Raw genomic sequence first — 11265 nt, forward strand, 5'->3', positions numbered from 1 at the left:
ATGGGATTGATGTCATTATAGATTCCTAATTTAGGGTTTGATTGGCATAGGACTCATTGGATTATTGGCATCAAGGGTTGTGATTGTGTTTTCGATTGCGTTGCGCTTATCGCGATTACAAACATAGCAAACGTTATTATGGGTATGTGGTCATACTATAATAGTATCAAACGATATCACTACCGCTATATCGCAGATACTATTACAATCGTGAACCGTTATATAAATCCCTACTTCACATCCTAATTTCATCTTTATATGTCAACTTTTGTTTTTATCTTCATGCATTAGTAGAGTATGAAATTTCTACTGTTGTCATTATCATCTTCATGCGGTAGTAGAGCAGGGAGTCACTACTGATGATAATTTTTTTAAGAAAAAAATGTTCGTATTCAAAAAGAATATCATAGTATACAATTATTAGATAAAACAATTATTAATAAACTCAACGAACAAAAATATAAATACATTCATTTTGGATTTGTTTGTATTAAACCTCTTACTATAGAAGCCATTAAAAATATTTTTATTTTAATAATCTTAAAGGATGAAAGACATATTATATTCAGTAATTCTTTATCAGAAATTATAGAAATAAGTTTTTGTACTAGTCCAATATATTTTAATTATTATCCAAATTTTATAAAATTCCAATAAAAATATCTTACCATCGACTTTTCAAATATATTTACTACAAATGCATAATTAATTAAATATAACATTTACTATAGGTTTTCATTTAGACTGTGTTTAAAAAGTATAATTACATACAAAGTGAATAATTGGGCAAAAATAGATTAATCAAATAAAATAGAAAGAAAGAAACACTCTAACGTATAACTTTTTGGGTAAACTACGTATTTAGTACCTAAATTATTAATTTTAGTTCATTTTAGTATCCAAACTTTTTTTTTTCAAAATCATACTTAACATTTAGTTTTTTGTTTCATTTTAGTACTCACCATTAAAAACTTAACAGAAGGGATGACGTGGCATAACTCTGGCGGACGAATGATCAATCCGAACGGTGGGCCAAAAGGTGCAATTTGGGGAGATTGAAGCGTTTCTTGGAGAAACGGGAGTTGAAATCACGTTTAAGGAGTCGAAAAGGTGCAAGCTGGAAATTTTTGGCTTCATCAACCGACAGATGCGACGGCCAACGACTGTAGATGTGGTGTTGTACTAAAATGAAACAAAAACTAAACGTTATGTATGATTTTAAAAAATGAAAGTTTAGATACTAATACAGATAAAAATTGATAGTTTAAATACTAAGTACGTAGTTTACACTTTTTTTTTTCTAACGGTCAGAATGAGGATGTCCCCGGCCGTAAATCAAATCATATCTCCATTTATAGTTATATAAACCCATCTCTTTTCATTGCATTTGTAAACATCGATTCTTAGTTTCCTTTTACTATTTGCTTTTTCTTCTTCAAGGCTTTAAGCATCGTTCCTCGTATAAAAAAGTTTTGATTTGCAATGGAGACCCCTTCATCCTCAACAAGAGTTACCAGGTCTCACACCTTGGCTGCTTTCAGCAACAGTGTCCCTCTTTCCAGTGAGTTCTTTTCATTCTTCTTTCAATTGTAAATAGTATCTCTTTCCCTATCTAAATAAAAGAACTGAAAAGAAATGAAATTCTGTGTCTTTTCTTGATGATTTGTTGTAGAAGGAAAGAATGAAGAGTTCGCCCCGAAAACAAGAAAAAGAAACGGGAAAAAGCTACAAGAAAGGTCTGCTCTTAATGAATTAACAAATGATTCTTCACCCATTGTTGGGGTTGCGATGGAGACTCCATCATCTGGTTGTAGGCAAGCAGAGGAGTAATGGAGGCAAGAACAACTTGATGATGATGACGACTCCTAGTTGTGGTGAAGCTTTGTTAAGGGGTCAAGTCAACACTTTGCTGCAAAAGGTTGAAGAAAAGGCTGAGCTCTCGAAAATCCCATTGGAGAGCCGCCCTTTTATTCATCTTCAGTCCCCAATGGCACTCTTGGTTCCTACTCCTGCAAATACACCACAGGTTCCCAATCTTTCTGAGGATGGTGGATTGGGTTCAACAGTGATGGATCTTCTTCCGGTTGTTGGAGAACAGTTGAATATATCTGAGGTCAGTTTTCTTCTTTCTTTTTCTTTTTACAAAGAACTTCTGTTTGCTCAAGTTTTAACCATACTTTTGTACGTCATTTGGCAGATGGCGCGTGGTAGTTTTCATGGAATGAGTGTTGAAACCCAGAAGAGTGCCATAACAAGACTCTGCTGCCGGATTTTGCCGAAAAATCATATACAGGAGAGAGCAGTGCAACCAAAGAGAAGACAGATGATGACATTGACAACACATCAGTTTGGTCTATCCAGGTTAAAGGAAGCACCCATGATGAAGATGCAGGTGAGCAAACATTTGAAGAAACGGGAGATGACTACTATGAAGAAGATGACATTGATGATGATGGATTGGTGGATGAGCTGTGTGAAGGGTTAAAGTAAGATAAGCATGACAGGGATGTTTACAGGGAAGCACAGAAGATTTGTAAACAACAGTGATGGTGAAATTGAAGGGGAAGAAGAATGTGGAGGGATTGAGGATTTTTTCAACTCATATCATACGCTTGAAGGGATTGCCAACACCAAAAGGAAAGCACCTGCGCTTCCCTCTAGAGGAGGAGCAGGATTGACTCAACTTTTCTCATTGATATTCTTTGGTTGGCCGTCTTTCTTGACACCGTCTGCATACTTCATTTTGTAGAGCGACGTGAATAATCACCAATGAAGTGATTCAATAAATAAAAAATATATATTAAAAAAAATCTTTTTTTTTCTTTTGTTATTTATTTTTATCAATACTCGGTTGGATTGGTAATCTGATATCTGTAAACAATTTCTACATTGATAAATTATCTACAAGACTGTCACGTACCGCAAATATAAATCCTGTATGCATCAAAACCATGGATGCCATGCCTCAACGAACCCGGTAACACCCCTGTGAACAGATTGCACCACAAAACCACCAATAAGCGTTTGAATAGGAGGACCAAAAGAAGCAGAAACTTGGACCAAAAGAAACAGAAATTTCCACCAGTTCAGACAAACACTGTGCTATTCCATTGATCCGGGCAACAACATTCTTCAAATCGGTAGTAACCATATGTCTCAGCAGGGTTCATATCCAGAAGCGTGGGCTAGTGGCATCCCTGGTCATCTCCAAAACATGAAAGCAGCTCATCACATAGAAACTTGGCTGATATCACAAATGCTGAGCTTGCTGCAATGCACGTTAGTAAAAAAATGTAAATCAGACATTGTTGTCATCATGATGAATGCGATTTTTCTGTTGGTTTCGATACAAATGCTAAGAAAACGTACCTTGGGAGAGATTACGTCCATTGGAGATACAATAAGTGTTGAAAATCCATCGAAAAACAAAATGTCAAAAAGGGTTGGCTAATTGTTGAAAATTAACAATGGTATAATTGTATATTTTAGTCATTGTAATTTAGGGTATTTACAAATTAGTCCTTAAGCTTTAACTATAAATACCCTATCTCATTTAACTTCAAAATCATCCCAAAGCATTCTAGCTTTCTTCCAATACTAGAGAGAATTTAGAGAGTTTCTTGAGAGTTGTTTTCTCCTTTTTATCAAGAGAGAATTATCATTGTTTTCTCATTGGTAGATAGAGAGAGGTTGTAATTCATATTTTCTCATAGTGAAATTATTCTACCGTTGCCCGTGGTTTTTACCCTAAATTTTAGGGGGTTTTCACGTAAATTTTGTCTCTTTTATCTTCATTTTTATTTTCTCAAATTATCAGTTGTGATTTTGCTCAATCCGATAGCTGTCTTCCGCAACAATTGGTATCAGAGTCAGATTAGATTGTGTAATATCTGCTTATTGTATTTGTGGTTACCACCAAAAGGTGGATCCTCCAATATAAGAAAGTAAGAAGTTATTACTCATTCTTTGAAGGTTCCAGAGAACTATTCACGATAGTGAAATAGTTGGAGCTATCCGTAAAAGAAGTTATGGAAACGAAATTTGATATTGAAAAATTCAATGGGAGAAATTTCTCATTGTAGAAATTGAAGATGAAGGCCATCCTGAGGAAAGACGGTTGTCTAGAAGCTATCAGTGAAAGGCCGGTGGATTTCATAGATGACAACAAATGGAACGAGATGTATGTGAATGCTATGACAAACTTTCATCTAGCATTAGCAGATGAAGTATTGTCAAGCATTGAGGAGAAGAAGACAGCTAAGGAGATATTGGATCATCTCACCAAATTGTACGAGGTCACATCGTTGCACAACAAAATTTTTCTTAAGAGAAAATTGTATACTCTCCGGATGTCAGAATCTACTTCAGTGACGGAGCACTTAAACATAATGAACACTTTATTTTCTCAGCTTACATCCTTAAGCTGTAAAATAGTAGAACAAGAACGTGCTGAACTTCTACTTCAAAGTCTACCGAATTCGTATGATCAACTCATCATCAATTTGACAAATAGTAATGTCACCAGTCTAGTCTTCGATGACGTTGCAGCTGCTGTTCTACAAGAAGAAAATCGGCGCAAGAACAAGGAAGACAAACAAGTAAATCAGCAACAAGCAGAAGCGTTGACAACGATGAGAGGGAGATCAACAGAACATGGCCAAAGCATCAGTCACAAACATGGTAGATCGAAGTCGAGGAGCAAGAAGAATTTAAAGTGTTACAACTGTGGAAAGAAGGGTCACTTGAAGAAGGATTGTTGGAGTCTAAATAAAAACTCCAATCCACAAGGCAATACCGTAAGTACTTCAGATGATGGAGATGCTCTATGCTGTGAAGCGTCAACCACCGTGGAAGGCAGAAAAAGATTTGCAGATATATGACTCATTGATTCTGGAGCAACATATCACTTGACCTTAAGAAGAGAATGGTTCCATCATTATGAACCTGTCTCAGGAGGATCTGTGTATAGTTGCAATGATCATGCCTTGGAGATTGTTGGCTTGAGAACCATCAAATTGAAGATGTATGATGGAACAATTAAAGTTGTTCGAGATGTGCGGCACGTGAAAGGCCTAAAGAAAAATTTATTATCCTACGGATTGTTGGATAATAATGCAAGCAAGATTGAAACACGGAAAGGAATCATGAAGGTGTTCCGTGGAGCGCTTGTGGTGCTGAAAGGCGAAAAGATAGCAACAAACTTGTACATGCTGAAGGGAGAGACTTTGCTAGAAGCAGAAGCCTCTGTTGCCTCATGTAGTTCAGATTCTGCAATGTTATGGCATCAGAAACTTAGACACATGTCAAAACAAGGAATGAAAGTCCTTGTGGAGAAAAAACTACTTCCAGGCTTAACAAAGGTAACACTTTCTTTGTGTAAGCATTGCATAACAAGTAAGCAGCACCGGTTGAAATTCAACAAATCAAATTCTAGAGGCAAAAGTGTTCTAGAATTGGTTCACTCTGACGTATGACAAGCACCAGTTGCATCCCTAGGCGGAGCAAAATACTTTATCTCATTTATTAATGACTACTCCAGGAGATATTGGGTGTACCCTATTAAGAAGAAGTCAGATGTGTTTTCAACTTTCAAAAACTTCAAAGCGCGGGTAGAACTTGTTTATGGAAATAAGATCAAGTGTTGCAGAATAAATAATGGAGGAGAATACACAAGTGAAGAATTTGATGACTTTAGCAGGAAAGAAGGCATCAAAAGACAGTTCACAGTGGAGAACACTCCTCAACAAAATAGAGTGGCTGAGCGGTTGAACAGAACCTTGTTAGAAAGAACAAGAGCAATGTTGAGGGATACAGGCCTAGAAAAATCATTATGGGCAGAAGCAGTCAATACCGCCTGTTATTTGGTGAATCGAGCTCCAGCAACTGCAATAGAGCTGAAGACACCAATGGAGATGTGGACTGGTAAACCAACTGATTATTCAAACCTCCATGTATTTGGAAGTATTGTGTACGTGATGTACAACTCCCAAGAAATTTCAAAGCTGGATCCAAAATCTAGGAAATGCAAATTCTTGGGGTATGCTGATGGAGTAAAGGGGTATCGCTTGTGGGATCCCACTGCCCGCAAAGTGATAATCAGCAGGGATGTTATCTTTGTAGAAGATAAACTAAAAAGAAAAGAACGATGATAGCGCTGAAAAGTCAGAGACTACTCAATACATGTGGAAAAAAGTTGAACAAGGAGATTCTTCTGAAGCAGAACCAGCACATGATGAACAAGAACCAGAAAATTCTAAAGCTCCAACAACTCGTCAATCAGATTGTGTGAGAAGACGTCCTAATTGGCACTCAGATTATGTTATAGAAGGTAATATTGCATACTGCCTTTTAACAGAGGACGGTGAACCATCAACATACCAGGAGGCAATAAACAGCTCAGATGCTTCACTATGGATGATGGCGATGCAAGAGGAAATTGAAGCCCTTCATAAAAATAATACATGTGACCTTTTGCCACTACCACAAGGAAGGAAGCCAATTGGTAACAAATGGGTCTTCAAAATCAAGCGAAATAGTGACGATCAAGTTGAGAGGTATCGTGCAAGATTGGTGGTCAAAGGATATGCTCAAAAAGAAGGTATTGATTTCAATGAAATATTTTCTCCTGTGGTTCGACTAACAACAGTTCGAGTAATTTTGGCAATGTGTGCTACATTGAACTTACATCTAGCAGCTAGATGTTAAAACAGTTTTTTTTCATGGAAATCTTGAAGAAGAGATTTACATGCTCCAGCCTGAAGGTTTTGAAGAAAAAGAAAAGAAGAACTTGGTTTGCAGGTTAAACAAATCTCTGTACGGTCTAAAGCAGGCGCCGAGGTGTTGGTATAAGAGATTTGATTCCTTCATTATGTGCCTTGGATACAACAGACCCTTGTGCTTATTTCAAGAAGTCTGGTGATAACGATTTTGTTATATTGTTGTTGTATGTGGATGACATGTTGGTTGCAGGACCCAACAAAGATCATATTGACGAATTGAAGGCACAACTGGCTAGGGAATTTGAAATGAAGGACTTGGGATCAGCAAACAAGATTCTTGGAATGCAAATTCACCGAGACGAAGTAATAAGAAGATTGGCTTACAAAGAATTACTTGAAGAAGATCTTGTCACGATTCAGCATGCAAGATTGTAAGCCAATTTTACCCCTCTTCCTATTAACTTCAAATTACCTATAGTATGAGTCCTAGCATGAAGAAGAGAGGATGGATGTCTCGGTACCGTATGCATCGACAGTGGGAAGTTTAATGTTCGCTATGATATGCACAAGACCAAACATTGCACAAGCAGTGGGAGTGATTAGTCGGTACATGGCGAATCCAGGCAAAGAGCATTGGAATACAGTAAAGAGGATCCTGAGATACATCAAAGGGACCTCAAATATTGCATTATATTACGGATGATCAAACTTACTAATAAATGGGTATGTAGATTCTGACTATGCAGGGGATTTGGATAAAAGTAAATCTACTACATGATATATGTTCAAAGTTGCTGGTGGAGCTGTAAGCTGGGTTTCAAAATTGCAGTCAGTTGTGGCTACATCCACAACAGAGGCAGAATATGTAGCAACTACACAAGCCAGTAAAGAAGCAATTTGGTTGAAGATGCTATTGGAGGAGCTTGGGCACAATCAAGAGTATGTCTCTCTGTTTTGTGACAGTCAAAGCGCCTTGCATCTAGCAAGGAATCCAACATTTCATTCAAGGACAAAGCACATACGAGTTCAATACCATTTTATTCGTGAAAATGTGGAAGAAGGAACGGTAGATATGTAGAAGATCCATACCAAAGACAACATAGCATATTTCATGAAGAAGACGATCAATGCCGATAAATTTACTTGGTGTCGATCCTCTTGTGGCCTGTCAGAGACGTAAGCAACATGAAGGTACAAGGTAGAAAGAATGATGTGAATATATGATTGTTCCAATCAAATATTCAAGTGGGAGATTGTTGAAAATCCACCGAAAGGTGGAATTAATCCACCAAAAAGTGGATTTAAAATCCACCGAAAAACAAATTGTCAAAAAGGGTTGGCTAATTGTTGAAAATTAGCAATGATATAATTGTATATTTTAGTCATTGTAATTTAGGGTATTTACAAATTAGTCCTTAAGCTTCGACTATAAATACCCTATCTCATTTAACTTCAAAATCATCCCAAAGCATTCTAGCTTTCTTCTAATACTGGAGAGAATTTAGAGAGTTTCTTGAGAGTTGTTTTCTCCTTTTTATCAAGAGAGAATTATCATTGTTTTCTCCTTGGTAGATAGAGAGAGATTATAATTCCTATTTTCTCATAGTGAAATTCTTCTACCGTTGCCTGTGGTTTTTACCCTAAATTTTAGGGGTTTTCCACGTAAATTTTGTCTCTTTTATCTTCATTTTTATTTTCTCAAATTATCAGTTACGATTTTGCTCTATCCGATAGCCGTCTTCCGCAACAATGCCCTTCCACACCAAAATAGGAGAAGAATGCTTGCATGTTCCTTGTTAGGGGGAAAGGCACCGGTTCACTAAATTCAATAATTTCATTCGCATCATATATGCAGGATGAAAATCTGTCTGGAATATCTTCCCTGTGCTTTTCACAAATAAAATTTTATTTGGAGACCTTCCCCCTATTTGTAGCATGAAAGACATGAAATTCGACCGGGCTAACTGGACTGCGTATTCCATTTTGAAAGCCCAGATCTGATTTCCACTTATCAGGGTCATGTACATGTATTGGGAAAAAAAAATACCTTCCATTGCAAGATTTTTTTTGTTGTATATGCTTGTAGGTGGAGATCTACCACAGCTTCAGGGGAGATTTGCCCCAGTATGGCTTGGTTTAATTGCTGCTTGAAGTAGGTAATGGGAAGATCTGCCTCTCCATCATTTCTTGTAGTGGTTTTCATATACCTCAAGGAATGTGCTGTACATCAAATCATCTTCAACCATGCACACCTGTCAAAAAATAGAGATCATTCTTATATGTTGGTGGAAATAAAACAGGAATAACATGCTGGAGTAACCGCTTTATGCAGGTCCAGTCTTGTCCTGTCTCCATGGATGCAAAGCTATAAAATGTTTCCTACATGATATCTACAGAATTTTGCACGCTTACACAGAACTATAAGAAAAAAATCAAGGGAATAGAGATATTATCATGTAAGACTATAATCACTTGTGACCAAACAATCGGTGTGTGAATGCATAGATTCCTTGTGCTTATTGAACATTTAGTTCATTACATGGAAGAGCTGCAATATCCGCTCATCACTTCTAGCATTAGGAGTCAAAGCTGCTTTCATGCCTTGTAACAATGTGTATATCATTTCCAACACAATCTAACTCTACATGGTGATCAGGTGCACTTTTCTGGAGGTCCAAGAGATGATTAGTTTAACTAGAACAAGGACACAAAGTAATTACAAAAAGTTGCAAGTCAACACTGGTGTGTATATAACATATTTGGATTGTCTGCAAGACTAGAATGGCGAACTTCTGCTGTAGTAGCAGCTGTTGGGTACCTGTAACAGCGGTGCAGCAATTCATTAAACGATATTGATGGAAGAGTCTTGATAATACTTGGTGAAAAACTTGAAGAAAAGATGGAGAAGCTACAGATAATTTAGGATTATTTTATGAAAGCTTAAAAAAGAAAAATGAGGGTCTGTCTTTAAATTTTTTTTCTTCAATACACTAAGTAATTATAAGGTAATATATATTCAAGACTTATTTAATCTATTGATAATAATATACACACATTTTACACGTACAATTGTTTGAAAACAGAACTTCAAGAGAGAACAACAATCCATTTTACTATTGAGATCATTTGATAAATAAATCTAAATTGATAGTATCGTTATTTGTTATTATTAAAAGGCTTAATCTAAAAATGTCCAAATTATATTTCTTTTTTTATTTAGGTGCTTAAATATTTGTGGTTAATATAGATGTCCAATGTTACAAACATTATCAATTTAAATGTCTCAACTATAACAGTTGTTAAAAGATTTTGTTAAGTAACACACGTTGCTTTTATATAATTATGAAATTTTTATTTTTTAAAAAACTTAAAATTATTAATTTTTTCAGAAAAATTCATTTTTTCTCTAAAATCTAAAAAAAAATTAAATCCTTAAAATCCTTCGTTCTAAACCTTCATTATCACCATCGGCCATCTCTGACCATCATCATCGAATAACCATCTATCGATTGTCACCCACCCATTAACTGGCATCGACCCCAAACTCCTAAACACTAATTTGAAATCCATAATTTTAAACATTAAATATTTGCTCCTTACCCTACTCGTCGTTCATTAACTTTTTTTTTTGAAAATCAAAATTGTGAGAATTGCGAATGAATCGGGAACGGGGGAGGGTTTCACAATGAACGGGGAAGGGGGGAAATTATCAGGAGGAATTTAAGAAATGATTTTTAATACTTTTATTTTTTAAAAAAGTAAATTTTTAAAATTAATCATCTAACGAATTTTTTTAACAACCGTTATGATCGTGACACTTAAAATGATAATGTTAGATATTTACACTGACCGTGAAAAATTTAAACAATTAAATGAAAAAAAGAGAGTACATTTTAAGTATTTTTTATATTAAGCCTTGTTGAAATGATAGTGTAAATTTTTTAAAGAAGTAATCTTAATTATTTATTTTTTTAGAATTTTTAAAATTAACCTTAAAGATTTGATTGACAGAAGATGTAATTTTAATAAAATAATCTTAAAATTTTGGTAGAATTTTTAAAAATAACCTTCATAGAAGATTAACTAAATTTCTAGTGATTGTTTGCAATAGAAAAACAATATATATATATAAAAAGGAACAAATGCAGCATTTGCTAGTACAAGTATGTAAATTATAAGTGTTGAAAATCTTCATAATTTCTCACATCTTTTTAGTGCCATGAATGACGAAACAATTGAATCACAAGTTCTTAGAAAAAAGTATAAAAATTTGAGGTAGAATGGCCAGTATATGAGCGACAACTAATGGCTAAAAGGAGGGTCATAATCAAAGAAATACATGTATGGAGGATCCAACCACCCATAACTAATAAAATTCCAGTGAAGTGGACGCGAAGAAACTACCCCCAATACTAATTATAACTTTCCATTAGCTTCCTCTAAGTTCAACTAATTATCATCCAACTCCATTACTAACCACCTTCCATTCATCACTTTCCTTGTATGTCTTAAAAGGAGATCCCTGTGAATGATTCATTCCACTGGA

General features: G+C 35.6%; 1 pseudogene; it reads left to right on the forward strand.

The window, feature by feature from the left end:
• The first annotated feature begins 1482 nt into the window (after positions 1-1482).
• LOC120196913 lies at positions 1483-2490 on the forward strand (annotated as a pseudogene).
• Positions 2491-11265: the final 8775 nt, after the last annotated feature.

This window comes from Hibiscus syriacus, unplaced genomic scaffold (genome assembly GCF_006381635.1).
Source record: "Hibiscus syriacus cultivar Baekdansim isolate YM2019G1 unplaced genomic scaffold, ASM638163v2 tig00117034_pilon, whole genome shotgun sequence".
Classification (NCBI taxonomy): Eukaryota; Viridiplantae; Streptophyta; class Magnoliopsida; order Malvales; family Malvaceae; genus Hibiscus; species Hibiscus syriacus.